The following is a 17,635-nucleotide window of genomic DNA, read 5'->3' as shown; positions in this document are numbered from 1 at the left end:
ACAGATGAAATATTGAATTTAATTGATGAAAGGAGAAAATATAAAAATGCAGTAAATGAAGCAGGCAAAAAGGGATACAAACGTCTCAAAAATGAGATCAACAGGAAGTGCAAAATGGCTAAGCAGGGATGGCTAGAGGACAAATGTAAGGATGTAGAGGGTTATCTCACTAGGGGTAAGATAGATACTGCCTACAGGAAAATTAAAGAGACATTTGGTGAACAGAGAACCACTTGTATGAATATCAACAGCTCAGATGGAAACCCAGTTCTAAGCAAAGTAGGGAAAGCAGAAAGGTGGAGGGAGTATATAGAGGGCCTATACAAGGGCAATGTACTTGAGGACAATATTATGGAAATGGAAGAGGATGTAGATGAAGATGAAATGGGAGATACGATACTGCATGAAGAGTTTGACAGAGCACTGAAAGACCTGAGCTGAAAAAAGGCCCCGGGAGTAGACAACATTCCATCAGAACTACTGACGGCCTTGGGAGAGCCAGTCCTGACAAAACTCTACCACGCGATGAGCAAGATGTATGAGGCAGGCGAAATACCCTCAGACTTCAAGAAGAATATAATAATTCCAATCCCAAAGAAAGCAGGTGTTGACAGATGTGAAAATTACCGAACAATCAGTTTAATAAGTCACGAATGCAAAATACTGATGCTTATTCTCTACAGACGAATGGAAAAACTGGTAGAAGCTGACTCCGGGGAAGATCAGTTTACATTCCGTAGAAATGTTGGAACACGTGAGGCAAGACTGACCCTACGACATATCTTACAAGCTAGATTAAGGAAAGGCAAACCTATGTTTCTAGCATTTGTAGACTTAGAGACAGCTTTTGACAATGTTGACTGGAATACTCTCTTTCAAATTCTGAAGGTGGCAGGGGTAAAGTACAGGGAGCGAAAGGCTATTTACAATTTGTACAGAAACCAGATGGCAGTTGTAAGAGTCGAGGGGCACGAAAGGGAAGCAGTGGTTGGGAAGGGAGTGAGGCAGGGTTGTAGCCTATCCCCAGTGTTATTCAATCTGTATATTGAGCAAGCAGTGAAGGAAACAAAAGAAAAATTCAGAGTAGGTATTAAAATCCATGGAGAAGAAATAAAAACTTTGAGGTTTGCCGATAACATTGTAATTCTGTCAGAGACAGCAAAGGACTTGGAAGAGCACTTGAACGGAATGGACAGTGTCATGAAAGGAGGGTATAAGATGAACATCAATAAAAGCAAAACGACGATAATGGAATGTAGTCGAATTAAGTCGGGTGATGCTGAGGGAATTAGATTAGGAAATGAGACACTTAAAGTAGTAAAGGAGTTTTGGTATTTGGGGAGCAAAATAACTGATGATGGTCGAAGTAGAGAAATTTGTTAACATCGAGTATTGATTTAAGTGTCAGGAAGTCGTTTCTGAAAGTATTTGTATGGAGCATAGCCATGTATGAAAGTGAAACACGGACGATAACTAGCTTGGACAAGAAGAGAATAGAAGCTTTTGAAATGTGGTGCTACAGTAGAATGCTGAAGATTAGATGGGTAGATCACATAACTAATGAGGAAGTGTTGAATAGGATTGGGGAGAAGAGAAGTTTGTGGCACAACTTGACTAGAAGAAGGGATCGGTTGGTAGGACATGTTCTGAGGCATCAAGGGATCACCAATTTAGTATTAGAGGGCAGCGTGGAGGGTAAAAATCGTAGAGGGAGACCAAGAGATGAATACACTAAACAGATTCAGAAGGATGTAGGTTGCAGTAGGCACTGGGAGATGAAGAAGCTTGCAGAGGATAGAGTAGCATGGAGAGCTGCATCAAACCAGTCTCAGGACTGAAGACCACAACAACAACAACAACAAGTGTTGGCTTCAGTCTGGACATGATCAATTCATCTTGTGAAAAAAATGTAAGCTACCAAGCTTAAAAGCTGATCTTTGTAATTTTATTTATTAGTATAAGCACAGTAGTGGTACAGGAAAGATATAGCTCTCCCTTGGCGTTTTCTGTGGATATAGGCACACACTCATCACAGAAAGTGTACTGTTGGTGTTTTAGGCAGGGCATCAATTTAGTAGTCGATATCAAAATTCTGAATCACATGCTCCTATGTATCAGATTCTTCAGTTAAAGTTTTCATGCTCTGTTTGACCAAATAATGCTTGTAATTGAAATAATAAACTTCGATGTGCTATCTGCGATACTCATACCTTTACAATATCATAGCAGTTGACTAATATTCTTATGTTTAGCGGAGAGAATGTAGTTTGTTGACAAAACATTTGAAATATTCAAATATCCAGAACCAATAGACTGTGAAGCAGTTTAAATAACAATAGTACTCATTCAATGCAGGAATAGAGAGATTGCTATGTACCAGAAAGAAGACACATTAAGTTGCAGACAGGAACAATTAAAGGACACTTACACATTAGTTTTAGGCCATAGCCTTCATCAGAAAAAGATAAATACACACCAGTCATCCATACAAGCAAGCACGCTGACAAACACATTACTGCTAACTCCAGCAGCTCGGGCCACAATCCTACATATTTGATACTCCTACCTGGCATTTACACTGTTAGAATAACATTCATTCTAGTGTTGTAATGACCGAAATGTCTGTAAGAGACCAAAGAACCCATCTTAACTGCTCCAGAATATTAACAGATAATTTGACAAAATACATAATTTTGAAATATGCTCTTTTATTAAAAGTAATTACCTTTGCAAAGTATGTAACTCATCGGGACGACTAGGAGATGGAGGGCTGGGAATGCATTTTGTTTCTTGTAAATCTTACTGAGTTAAGTTTTTAACAAAATATGAAATATTTAAATTGTGTTGTAATTCACATATACAAAACACAATTGATTTGTAATCTTGTTCACATCAGGATTCTGTTTGGATATTTACTATGTTAATTTGATAAACAACACTCAGAGAGTCGTGTTCTGATTAAAACAGACTCTAAAATGTACATCTGTCAAGTGTGTTTCAAAACAACCTCCTTGGTCAAATCACCTGTACTGCTAAAAGCAGAAACTAAAGGATGGTGTTTTCATGACTAATGGGCAATACAAAACCACACGATTTGTTCATTAAAATCAGATCCATTTCTGCCATAGATACTGTGCTCTGTTAATCGCCTGTGTAAGGAGTCCAAAATGTAATTGTTTATTTGAAACTGGAGATAAATCCACCATTTTGAATAGTTTTGACTCAGTATGACACAAACCATTTTAACGCGCAAGTGACCAGACCAGTTCGCAAAGTAGTGCTGTGTATTAAAATATTGTGTAATAGCAGCATGGATTGTTTAATCAATTGTTACTCTGTGTAGATGTTAATCTCCAGGGTAATGAATGGCTCTCTGTAACTGAATTAAACATCCAGAGCCGTATTTCAAATAGCATAGAGCCTATTATTACTGTAACTATGTTGTTTTTGATTCAATCATTAGGCTGAAGACTGATTTGATGCAGCCATCCACACTACTCTATCCTGTGCAAGGCTCTTCGTGTCCAAATAACTACTGCAGTCTACATCATTCTGAATTTGATTTACTGTTTTCATCTCTTGGCCTCCCTCTAAAATTTTAACCCCTCTCCCCCCCCCCCCCCACACACACCACTCACTCTCTCTCCCTCTCTGCCCCCCTCCCTCCCTCCCTCCGCCCCTCCCCCCTTCCAGTACTAAACAGGAGATCCCTTGATGTCTGAGAATGTGTCCAATCAACCGATTCCTTCTTTTAGTCAAGTTAAGCCACAAATTTATTCACTCCCCAGTTCTATTCAGTACCACCACATTTGTTACATGATCTACCCATCTAATCTTCAGCATTCTTCAGTGGCACCACATTTCAAAAGTTTCTATTCTCTTCTTGTTGAAACTATTTACTGCCCATGTTTCACTTCCATACAATGCTACACTCCAGACAAAAGCACTTTCAGAAAAGACTTCCTGAGACTTAAATTTATATTCAATGCCGACAATTTTCCTTTATTCATTAACACTTTTCATGCAATTGCCAGTCTACGTTTTACATCTTCTCTATGTTGGCCACCATCACTTATTTTGCTACCCAAATAGCAAAAATATGTTTAGTGTCTCATTTCCTAACCTAATTCCCTCAGCATTGCCTGATTTAATTTGTCTACCTTCCATTATCCTTGTTTTGCTTTTGTTAATTTTCATCTACGAGGGCAGTTCAATAAGTAATGCAACACATTTTTTTTCTTGGCCAATTTTCGTTGAAAAAACCGGAAATTTCTTGTGGAATATTTTCAAACATTCCCGCTTCGTCTCGTATAGTTTCATTGACTTCCGACAGGTGGCAGCGCTGTACGGAGCTGTTAAAATGGCGTCTGTAACGGATGTGTGTTGCAAACAACGGGCAGTGATCGAGTTTCTTTTGGCGAAAAACCAGGGCATCTCAGATATTCATAGGCGCTTGCAGAATGTCTACGGTGATCTGGCAGTGGACAAAAGCACGGTGAGTCGTTGGGCAAAGCGTGTGTCATCATCGCCGCAAGGTCAAGCAAGACTGTCTGAACTCCCGCGTGCGAGCCGGCCATGCACAGCTGTGACTCCTGCAATGGCGGAGCGTGCGAACACACTCATTCGAGATGATCGACAGATCACCATCAAACAACTCAGTGCTCAACTTGACATCTCTGTTGGTAGTGCTGTCACAATTGTTCACCAGTTGGGATATTCAAAGGTTTGTTCCCGCTGGGTCCCTCGTTGTCTAACCGAACACCATAAAGAGCAAAGGAGAACCATCTGTGCGGAATTGCTTGCTCGTCATGTGACTGAGGGTGACAATTTCTTGTCAAAGATTGTTACAGGCGATGAAACATGGGTTCATCACTTCGAACCTGAAACAAAACGGCAATCAATGGAATGGCGCCACACCCACTCCCCTACCAAGAAAAAGTTTAAAGCCATACCCTCAGCCGGTAAAGTCATGGTTACAGTCTTCTGGGACGCTGAAGGGGTTATTCTGTTCGATGTCCTTCCCCATGGTCAAACGATCAACTCTGAAGTGTATTGTGCTACTCTTCAGAAATTGAAGAAACGACTTCAGCGTGTTCGTAGGCACAAAAATCTGAACGAACTTCTCCTTCTTCATAACAACGCAAGACCTCACACAAGTCTTCGCACCCGAGAGGAGCTCACAAAACTTCAGTGGACTGTTCCTCCTCATGCACCCTACAGCCCCGATCTCGCGCCGTCGGATTTCCATATGTTTGGCCCAATGAAGGACGCAATCCGTGGGAGGCACTACGCGGATGATGAAGAAGTTATTGATGCAGTACGACGTTGGCTCCGACATCGACCAGTGGAATGGTACCGTGCAGGCATACAGGCCCTCATTTCAAGGTGGCGTAAGGCTGTAGCATTGAATGGAGATTACGTTGAAAAATAGTGTTGTGTAGCTAAAAGATTGGGGAATAACCTGGTGTATTTCAATGCTGAATAAAACAACCCCTGTTTCAGAAAAAAAAATGTGTTGCATTACTTATTGAACTGCCCTCGTAGTATCTTCCTTTGGAGACTCTATCCATTCTGTTCAAATGCTCTTTCAAGTCCTTTTCTGACACACACAGTTACAATGTCATCAGCAAACCTCAAAGTTTTTTATTTTGTCTCTCATTAATTCCCTTTCCAATTTTCTCTGATTTACTTTACTGCTTGGTCATTGTGCAGATTGATATCGGGAATAGGCTAGAACTATGTTTCACTCCCTTCTCAACAACTGCTTTTCTTTCATGCCCCTCAACTCGTATAGCTGGTGTCTGGTTTCCGTAAATATTGCACATAACCTTTTACTCCCTGTATTTTGCCCTGCCACTTTCAGCATTCCAAACAGTGTATTCTAGTCAGCATTGTCCAAAGCTTTCTCTAAATGTACAGAAGCTATAAATGTAGGTTTGCCTTTGTTTAACCTATCTTCTAAGATATGTTGTAGGGTCAGTACTGCCTCGTGTGTTTCCCAATTTCTCCATAATCCAAACCAATCTTTCCTGTGGTCAGCTTCCACAAGTTTCTCCATTCTTCTATAATTTTAACTCGTGTTAGTATTTTGCAACCATGATTTATTAAACTGATAGGTCGGTGATATTCACACCTGACACAATTTCTTTGAAATCAGAATTATTACATTCTTCTTGAAGTCATGCGGTATTTCCCATGCCTCATACCTATTGCACAGCAGCTGGAACAGTTTTGTCATGGTTGGATTTTCCAAAGATATCATTAGTTCTGAGCTAATCTTGTCCATTCCAGGGACCTTGTTCATACTTGAAAAGAGCTCTGTCAAATTATTCTCACAGTATCATATCTCCTATCTCATCATCTCCTTCCTCTTACCCTTCTATAATATTGCCTTCAAGTGCATTTCCCTTGTATAGCCCTTCTACATATTCCTTCCATCTTTCAGCTTTCCCTTCTTTGCGTAGTACTGTGTTTTCCACCTGAGCTCTTAATATTCACACAGCTCCTTGTCTTTTCTCCAAAGATCTCCTTCATTTCCTATATGTGGTATCTATCTTTCCTCTAGTTATATTAGAAGTGTGTTAAAAAATAAACTGAATTTTTTAAATAGTCACCAACCAAAAGAAGGAGTGCACTGCTGCGTACATAATGGCACATTTATGCAAGAAATTTCTGTTTGCTGCATTTCGCTCTGTCTGTTAGTAAGCAAGCTGCAGGCATTGAACTGAGCATGTGCACAAACTGCTCATTGGATTATCAACAATGAAAGAGCTTGATAACAAGTGTGTGTGTGTGTGTGTGTGTGTGTGTGTGTGTGTGTGTGTGTGTGTGTGTGTGTAAAATTTTGATTCAGACTTGGTAAAACCCTGGAAAATTTAACAGCATAATTTCAGCATCGTCATGACACAAGTTCTATTACATTTGTTTATTAATATTTTTATGGAATTTGTTTTCCTAACCATATGTAAATCTTGACTGCACTTTCGAAACTCTGGCCATGAATACTGAATGCTATCTCAAGTGGCAATAGCGGATTTGCCGTAAATTTCATCATTTCCAGCCCCTGAGTTGAGAAACCAGCAGGTAGCTGCATCTCACATGAACCGGATGCAAATTATGTTTCATTATGCTGCATGGCCTTCTTCTGATCGTCTTTTGCTGATTTATTCGCAAATTTGACAGCTATTTTCTTCCTACCATCCACTTATCTTGTTTGCATGTAATTCTTTCACATTTTTATGCATTTGTTTTTCGGCAAATCGCTCTGATCGACTTTTACTGCCATCTCTTATATCACTTTAATTGCCAAGCTAAGTACTATCATTTTCTCCTATGACTTTTGCTTCTTGTTTACACAGTTTTTAAAAATTAGTCTGTCTCACGGCTTTCACAATCAATTTTTTCCTTTTTCTTTTACAATCTTTTTTTTCATATCGCATAGATCACCTCTTATTAACAATTTTTGTTCCTTTAACTCCCATGATTGCTAACACTCCAAACTGTCCTCTCTTGCCATGATGAATCCCATCTCATATTACATTGATTCTTTTCGAAAACATGCTTTGCACTATCAAAACTAAGGTCCCACATTCTGTTACTTGGAATCTGCTTGTCTCTTGGAGTTACTCCAAAAGGCTGAAAGTCCCTGTTTCTGGATGCAATCCTGCCCTACACCAGGCTCTTTTACAGTTTCAAATACAGCAATTTCTTGCTCTTATCTGGCTAATCCGTGACCTATACGCCTCATCAGCCAATTTCCACTCTACCAGACTTCTCTCCTTATACAAATTTCTGCAGTTATCTGCCCCTCGTGTTTCCTTGAATGGTATCATCCACCAAGCCAACTTCAAAATGCAACAACATACCAGACTTCACCTCATAAAGCTACCCACCTTCTCCTAAACTACCTGAACAGTGGTGTTTCCCTTCCTGTCCCTTTGCAGCTCCCTAAACAGCCACACCATCAACCACCACTCCTCTCCTACGAAACTGAGCTTGTCCAACCTCCTTAACATCCCATAGCCTTCGCCATTACCTCCCAGACCAAGAGTAACTCATAATCACAAGAACCAGTCACAATAGTACAGTGTCCTTAACTTCTCATCTATAGCACTCTCCCCTCCTGAATTATCTGTATTATCTAAGGGTCTCACTTTCAGCCCTAAACCTGCATTTGATCATTCTGCTTTGGTGAAGGACCTACTTTCCTTCACACGTAATATCCATTGTATACATCACTTTGCAACCCAAACCCGAAACCTTTCCAATAGCAAACCTCCCATTGAACCCTGCCTTGAACAGTTCAGACCACGATCCTAACTTCATCCACCATAACTACCTCAAAAGCATCCCTTCCAAGCCTTCTAAGAATTCCTCATATCCAGAATCGCTTCACAACCCTTCCTCAGGTCCCTACAACATGACCCTAACCTGTCCTCAGCAGAACTTCAGGTTCTACATTCCCTAAAAGCTGATGACTCCCCATTATCCTCCCAGCAGACAGGATCAACCACTTTAGTACTTGACCAAAAAAAGTATGTTAGTGAAGGTCTACGCCAGCTGTCTAACACCTCTACATACAGCATCTGCCATCAAGATCCCATCCATGTGATTCAAAACGATCTGCAGTCCCTCCTTAAAACCTCAGACCCCTCACAAAGACCAAGACCTCAATCCATAGAAATTCTCACCTGACCCAAACCACACACCCCCACCTTTCACCTTCTTCCTAAGATCCACAAACCCATTCATCCTGGACGTCTTCTAGTTGCTGACTTCAAAGCACCCACCAAAGATATAACTGCCTCAGTTGATGAACACCTGCAACACATAGTACAAAGACTCCCTTCCTACATCAAAGGTACCAACCATTTCCTAGATCATCTGAAATCTGTGCCCATCCAACTCTCACCAGACACTTTCCTTGCCACCACTGACACCACCTCCATCTATACAAACTGCACCCACATGCATCGTCTGTCTACTGCTGAACATTTCCTCAGTCAGCGCCCACATGATTCAAAACCTATGACATTCTTCCTACTGATCTTAATCAACTTTATACTAACCAGCAGGATGGCTCCTTCCTATGCCAATCTTTTCATGGGTCGCTTGGATGGGGCTTTCCTGGGATCAATAAATCTTCAGCCCCTGGTTTGGTTTAGACACATTGATAACATCTTTACCATACGGATTCATGGTGAGGCTAAGTTGTTAAAATTCCTAGAACCTCTGAATACCTTCTCCCAATTAATTTTCACATGCACCTATTCTGAATCCCATGCCAATTTCCTGATGTTGATCTCGTCCTTCCAAAGGCCAGCTACACACTTCTGTCCACATTACACCTACCAACAAAACAACAGCACTTACATTTTGACAGTTCCCATCCTTCCCATGCCAAACTTCCCTCTGTGACGTATAATTTTATATATATAAATTTTTGGTGCCTACAGTGTCACGTCTTTCAGTGTCACACAAATAGTTGACAGCTCCATCAGTGGCATCCAGCAATGTTGAACAGGTGCAGACACCAACAAGTGACATCATTTCAGTAGAAGCAGTTCCATCAGTGGCACCCAGCAATGTTGAACAGGTGCAGACACCAACAAGTGACATCATTTCAGTAGAAGCAGTTCCATCAGAGGCACCCAGCAATGTTGAACAGGGCAGACACCAACAAGTGACATCATCTCAGTAGAAGCAGTTCCATCAGTGGCACCCAGCAATGTTGAACAGGTGCAGGTAACAGTCCATAATATTCACTATCACTAATCAGACAGTACATCAGAGTTTATCAGCAGAAATTAAACATTTCCAAGTGGCACCCACCAATGTTAATACGTGTAAGCACGAACAACAGTTTGAATGCACACACAATTGCTTTTACAAAATTATTATCAGTGCTCTTACACTTAACATACAAATTATAATAAACATACAAATGATATCAGATAATTGTCATATTAACTATTACAAATACACAAATATCAGTAAACCTATAATATTTATGGGTGTCAGTGCAAGCCACAACAAACAAGTAAAATAATATTTAGGACATAGGTCGGTACCAATTATTTGGGATTAGGAAAGGAAAACACACTCACTCATCTTTCTAATTGAATAGTGTTAACTGTGTAAATGCAATTCTGTCAAAAATTTGATGTTCAACATGCGTATCAAGTAGTAGTGGCAGCAGTGTATAACAGTCAATAATAGTTCTAAAAACAAAGATGATGTGACTTACCAAATGAAAGCACTGGCAGGTTGATAGACACACAAACAAACACACACACAAAATTCAAGCTTTCGCAACAAACTGTTGCCTCCTCAGGAAAGAGGGAAAGACGAAAGGATGTGGGTTTTAAGGGAGAGGGTAAGGAGTCATCCCAATCCCGGGAGCGGAAAGATAATAGTCAATAGTCAATAATAGTTAGTCAATGTCATAGTCATCATGCCAAGACCAATGTTTGCCAAGCCAAATCAAATGTACGGTTGCTGAACAACTGTCAGTGTGCCAAGATATGCAAATACTTCCTCTCTACAAAAAAAAAAGTATATACTGCTTATTGATTTAACAAAGTGTGTGTGTAGACAATCTTCCTTCCACTTGAGTGTTGTAGTCTGCCATCTTCATCATCCTTGTTCCATATAAACCAACAAAAAAAAAAAAAAATATGCTCCTCACCTACTTTACTTCTTATCCACCAAAACTCCAATAATCATCAGCATCACATAATCTTAATACTTCAATAATACCTCTTATGTCGATACATATAAACCTTATTATCAATATCATTTACCTTACCTCTTGTCCACCAAAACTCCAATAATCATCAACTTCACACAATCTCAATACCTCACTAATACCTTTTCAATATGTCGATACATACTAACCCTATTGCCAATATCATTTCACTTCCATAACAACTCTTTCCTCTAGTCAGTTTCCTCGAACAAGTACAGATAAAATCCTAGTGCAAACTGCAATTCATCATCCCATACAATCCGAAGACACAATATCCATACACAACCTCTGTGTAATCCATCTACCCAAATCTTCTACTCGTTATGAATTATAAAATACATTTTGGTTACCTTGTCCATCATTAAATAAAAGAAAGGCATACATGACCTCTAACAACCTTTAGTTTGAATAACTTTCAGTAAGTAAGTATGAGTATGGAGTGTGAATGATCGTAATATTTCACTGTGTGTACACCACTTCAAGAATCATGGCAAAACAGAAGCAAACATGTGGAGTATTTCTTGTGTCAAGTGTCACTTGCTACTTCAATTGCTCACGAAGAATGCAGTGTAATAACTGTCAATGATCTAAACCTAGTGTTGGTATGTCATGTCGTTAGCTTCCTTCCTATTAGCATAAATTTATACAGCTTCCATAAAACCTCCAGCTCATGTGACTTCAATGAAGTTTCTTGTACCAATGTCGTTCATAGAATTATAACAGTTCATTTTCTTATCTTAAAATATAAGGCACTGAGCGTAAGCAAAAACATGCAATAGTGAGTAAATATACCAGTAGAGAACAGAATGTTAACAAGTGGATGTAGCACAATCCCTATAACGAGGCTCTGCCAAGCGATCAATCTATAATTAATACCATAGTGTAACCTAAACTCCATGTTCGTACACCGTATATCAGCATTTCTATATACCAAATTAAAGAGTAGTTATGACAACAAAACAGAAATGTGTAAATATGCAATCCATACGCAAAGCAGCAAATATATATCTTACATAATAAACAGGTCATTAGCATCATATCAGCATAAACAAATAAATATTCATATGTAATCTTAATAAGTAAACGTGAGGGCGCAAGCAGATAAATCACAAAGTATAACTTACATACATAACCATATCAGCACAACTAATCAGGTGACAATTATAATTTAAATAAATAAGCACAGCAGGCACATAATAAAAAAAATGTGACATCAGTGAAAAAGCAGAGCAGTCAAGCGATGCATAATATACATAAGTAACAACCCTGTTCATTAATCAATCATTGTCAAAATCAGTTAACACAAAGTATAAAACACGTAATCGTGAGCAGCAAATTACGTCTAAAGTACGTACCTAAGTGGAAATACGTTACCTGAAAAATAAACTTAATTAATAGTTACCCTTTTAGTTTATTACTTTCTTCTTCGAAATTCTTCCTGAAATTTTCTCGATAGTAAGTCCTCTTAACGTCGGACACACACAGAATTTACCTGAAGTTCTTAAATATTTTATACAACTGTATCCTGAAAAAAAACTGAACGTTAATAACATAATTTATCAAGTCACTAAAGCTTTATACTGAATTTAATTTGTTTACGGCTGTCAGTGCATTCGCACTCAGCCCTCGATCAGCTGTACTGCTGTAGGTACGTGTGACGTGGGAAGTAATTGTTTGCGGTCAACGACTGCCTTGTGCGGCGCGCAGACTTGACTGTTGCTTTGAGTATGTGCCGCCGCCAGAACACGGCGCTGTATCCTTGTATTCTCTGCTTGTTTACGTATAAATGTTAGTTTCTCAAAAGTATGTCATTCCACATAAATTTCAACGTTCGATATATGATGTATTCCCTTAGAGCGCCGAAATTTAAGAGTTTCTACTTCGACAGTGTTATCATGAATAATTTTGCGAACTCTATATGGACCGTTATAAAGCAGAAAAAATTTGCGACACAAGCCTTTTCCTTTGTGAGACAAACGGTGAGACTTAATTAACACCTTTTGACCAACTGACAAGGTTTTTAAACGACCAGGACGTTTAGCTGATTTCTCTCTTCTAGCAGCAGCAGATGCAATATTTTGTAGAGTCAGGTTGACAACTTCAGAATGCAGCAGTTTCCGTGAAGGCGGAAAAGGAACGATTTCATAAATGCGATTTGTCGGTGCTTTATTTTTTAATATCAATATAGGCGGTAAAAAAGTTGAATCATTAGGGAGTTCATTCAGAATGTTTTGAAAAATATGAAGATACTGATCCCACGTTCTGTGATTTTGATGACAATAAAGTCGACACAATTTATTGATTTCCTTCATCCATCTCTCTGAAGCGTTAGATTGAGGGTGAAAAAGTGAAATGAAAATTGGTTTAATCTTACGAAGCTGTAGAGTACGAAGCCATATTTTAGAGCGAAACTATGATCCATTGTCTGATATAACCTCGTCAACATGACCCACTTCTTTAAGAAAATGTTTGATGAAAGCATTAGATACTGAACGAGCTGTTGCTTTGCGTAAAGGTATAAAACACACATATTTTGATGTCGATTCCACTGCTGCCAAAATGTACGCAAAACCATTAGTAGAACGAACCACTGGACCGAACAAATCGACTGCAGTCATCTCCTTTAATTTCGCTGGAATGATAGGAAACAACAGTGCTCTGTGAGAAATAGTTGGCGGCTTAGCCTTTTGGCATACTTTGCATTTGGCAAGAACAGATCTAATACGTTTTTCCATATTACTGAAGTAGCAATTTTCTCATAATTTATGAAAGCATTTTCTGGGACCAAAGTGTGCATAACTGAAATGTGTATACCAAATCAATTTATTAACCCACTCATCAGGAATGCACACTAACCAAACAGAGGTGCCGACCGATTTTCTTTTAAAAAGAATATCATTGCGAACTAAATAATACTGTCTAATCGCTACGCTTTCCTTTCTCCTCCACTTCTCCTTAATGTCCTTCCAGATTGGATCCTTGTTTTGCTCCTTAGCGATGTCCTGGAGCGAAGACGAAATAAAATTTTCAAACGCAACACCTTGAATATACATCAAACAATAATTATTTTCATTGCAGTCCTCCTCAGCACTTTGTTTCAAACCCATAGGTGCACGTGATAAAGCATCAGCAATAATATTTGAAGAACCCTGTATGTAAACAATACTAAAATCAAATTCCTGTAGATACAGCGCCCATCGTGACAATCTTCCATGTGTTAATTTTGTTGACATAAGAAATTCCAGAGCTCGATGATCGGTGTAAACCTTAGTAGGTCTGCCATACAAAAATATGCGAAATTTTGTGAAAGCCCAAACAACAGCCAAGGCTTCAAGTTCCGTAATCGAATAATTCTTTTCTGATTTTTGGAGAGAACACGACTTCCAAATGCTATAGTTTTCTGTACTACAACGTCGTTTTCTTCCCTCTCTTGAAATAAGTGTGCACCTAGGCCTTTGTATGATGAGTCCGGCGCCAAACAAAAATCTTTAGATAAATCCGGATGTGAAAGAAGTGGAGCAGCAACTTAAGCATTACGAAGTTGTTCAAATTCTGATTGAGCTTCCTCATCCCAACACCAATTAGAATTCTTTCCAGATAGTTCACATAAACGAGGTGTGACCAAATTGTCCAATCTAACAAAGCATCTAAGAAAATTACAGATACGAAGGAAACTACGAACATCATGTTTTGTAGTAGTAACAGCATAATTACGAATAGCGTCTAATTTCTCTGGATCAGGAAGAATACCTTCTGTAGAAATAATATGACCAAGAAATTTCACCTGAGAACGACCAAATTCAGATTTTTCCAAGTTCACTGTAATGCCAACACTTGCAAAAATACGTAATAATGAATCCAAAATTTTGTTATGCTTACTCCAAGAACGTTTAGCAATAAGAGTATCGTCAACATATGAAGTAATATTGTCACGAAGATAAACAGGTAAAATTTCGTTTAAACCACGAATGAATGCTGCTGAAGATACAGTAAGTTCAAACGGTAAATTCCGAAATCACTTTTGGGTAAAATAGTCATATCCGGTTATTCTTTACCGACTCTCTAGATAGATTGATAGTTGAAGAGTTGTTTTGATAGATACAAAGAATAGTAAAAGAGTAGGCAGCGGTGCAGAAAACTAAAAGGGAAATAGCACCACTACAGCTCGGGTCCCTGCACACGCTACGGCACATATTCACTTAGTGTAGCGAATCCCCTGAGGACTTAAATAGCCGCACATAAATTCCAGTTTGTGACTTAGTGGCCAATTTGGTGGAACTGCGTACATAAATTGATCTAACCACGAACATGGATGTATGTCATTCTTAGAATTGCGAAAAATCTTAATTTTCCGAACAGTTAAAAAGTGTTTATAGTCAAAGTTTTCGCCTCGTGGCGACAAAGACCTACCGCGTCTGTCCCAGTCAGAATGTCGATTATTATCAAGTTCCCGCGCATGGCGCTCTCTTGTTGCATCTCGGAAATGAAATAAATTATTTTCTTCAAAACCGCTGCTATCTGAGATTCTAAATTTCTTCTACTGTCTTTTCCTACGATTTCGCTTTCAATTTGTTTGACTTGCTTTCGTAACGCCTCAAATTCCCTTTTAACGCGTTCATTAAATTTTCCCTGATTTTCAGCATATTTATTTATATTCAGGTACTCTTCTGTTTCTACAAATGGCAATGGAGCTGTGTCATCTGAATCTCTGGCCCCATTTAAACTAAGACTTGTCAATTTATCTGAAATCTCATCAACTCTTTCTGATAAGTCACCTATTTGTTCTTTCTGTTTATTTACGTCTTCCGTAAGTGTTGCGACTCGGGTTTCAGTATTGACACATTTAGTAGTTAACTGTTCATATTGTTGTGTTAGGTTATTTATTCTTTCATTTGGTACGGATTCCTCGATTCTTTCAAATATTTCTTCCTTATCGTGTGCACGTTGTAAATTTAACTCTGAAAATTTTTGTGCTATCACGCGATCTCTTTCTTCCTTTTCTCTATCCTGTTCCTTTTGTCTGATTTCTATTGAAATTAATCTATTATTGTGAGCATTCAAAATCGGTTGTACTTCTTCTCTAATTTCTTTCTTTAATTCATCTTTAATGTTTTTAAAACATGCCCCTATTCGTGAGTCTAGCCGTGTTTCCATTGTTTCCATCTCGGTTTTAATTGTTCCTATTTGTGAATCTAACCATGTTTCCATTGTTCCCATATCAGTTTTAATTGTTCCTATTTGTGATCCCACTGTTCTTAATTCAGATCTTAACTGTGTTTCCATTGTTCTAACCGTGTTGCTAAATTTAATATAGCACCCATCAACTGCTCCATATTAACTGGTTCCAAATTCTTTTCGCCCCTAACATTTCCCGTAAAACTAAATTCCTTTGGCGTAGCCGTAAAGCTATCTGTGTTCGATACTATTTCAGAATCTTCTATCATCAATCTCGTATTCTGTGAATTTTTTGATTGAGAAAAATTTTGAACTGGTTGCGGACTATTTTCCCGGCTTATTAAATTGTTTTCTACTTGTAATTCTTCATGATTTCCCGGCGATCTGTTGACATCTTGGATATTCGGGAATCCAGCCGGATGTTCGCGTCGTTCTCGCACGATATTTCAACAGCGTGCCTCGCTGTCTTCTTCAGGTGCTACCTGAGACTGGTCCTTGGGTCGATCGAGTCCAGTATTTATGCCTGGGAAGAGCTGGGCGTTCCCTAATCGGTCCGCGCTGGGTCGAGTGTTCCATCTGTGGTCCGCGCCCGCCAGACTCGGCTTCAATGGACCCCTCCAGTCGCGGATGTTCTGACTGCCGTCGGCGCCCGTTCTGGCCGTCCTCAACGGATGTGGTTGTCATCTGAGATGTGTCAGACCCGATCTGAGATGTTGGGTATCCATCTCCTGAGTGTCGCTATGATTTCCACTTCTGTTTCGTGCTGGGCGCTCCCTAATCGGTCCGCGCCGCGTCGTGTGTTCCGTCTGAGGTCCGCGCCCGCCAGACGCGGCTACATTGTCCCTCTCTGGTCGCCGGTGTTCCCTCCGCCGTCCGCGCCCGGCCTGGCCGTCTTCTGAAGTCGAGTTCATGATCTGGGGTGTGTGAGATCTGGTCTCTAATGTCCGACACCTTGTCTCACGGCTGTTCTCTCGGTCTCCACTTCTATTTCTTGTAGAATCTTGGAGTGTCCTGCGTTGAGTTTTCACAAGCTCAAGTGCATGGATTCCAGGCAGTGCTGATTTGGTATCCCGAGTCACGGCTGATTAGATTGTCTGTGACCTTAATCACAATGGCTTCTTTAATGACACTGTCCCAAAATCTTGAGGTCTGTGTCACAATCTTGGTGTCATTGTAATCCATTGAATGACCAAGTTCCAGACAACGCTCTGCTATGGCTGATTTAGTTGCCTGCCTGACTCTGGTATGTCTCTGGTGTTCTTTACACCTGATGTCCACAGTTCTGGTGGTCTGGCCAATGTATCACATCTCACACTGGCATGGTATGTTGTAAATACCTGGCTTGCATAGCCCTAGGTCATCTTTTACATTGCCCAGCATAGCCCCAATTTTGGTGGGTGGGCAAAATATGCTCTTGATGTCATATTTCTGGAGAATCCTGCTGATCTTGGCAGAGATCCAAAGTAAGAGTGATTTCAGGTGTGCCGCAGGGGAGTGTCATAGGTCCGTTGCTATTCACAATATACATAAATGACCTTGTGGATGACATCAGAAGTTCACTGAGGCTTTTTGCGGATGATGCTGTGGTGTATCGAGAGGTTGTAACAATGGAAAATTGTACTGAAATGCAGGAGGATCTGCAGCGAATTGACGCATGGTGCAGGGAATGGCAATTGAATCTCAATGTAGACAAGTGTAATGTGCTGCGAATAC

This window comes from Schistocerca americana, chromosome 1 (genome assembly GCF_021461395.2).
Source record: "Schistocerca americana isolate TAMUIC-IGC-003095 chromosome 1, iqSchAmer2.1, whole genome shotgun sequence".
NCBI classification, from domain to species: Eukaryota; Metazoa; Arthropoda; class Insecta; order Orthoptera; family Acrididae; genus Schistocerca; species Schistocerca americana.
Note: the sequence above shows the minus strand (reverse complement) of the source record.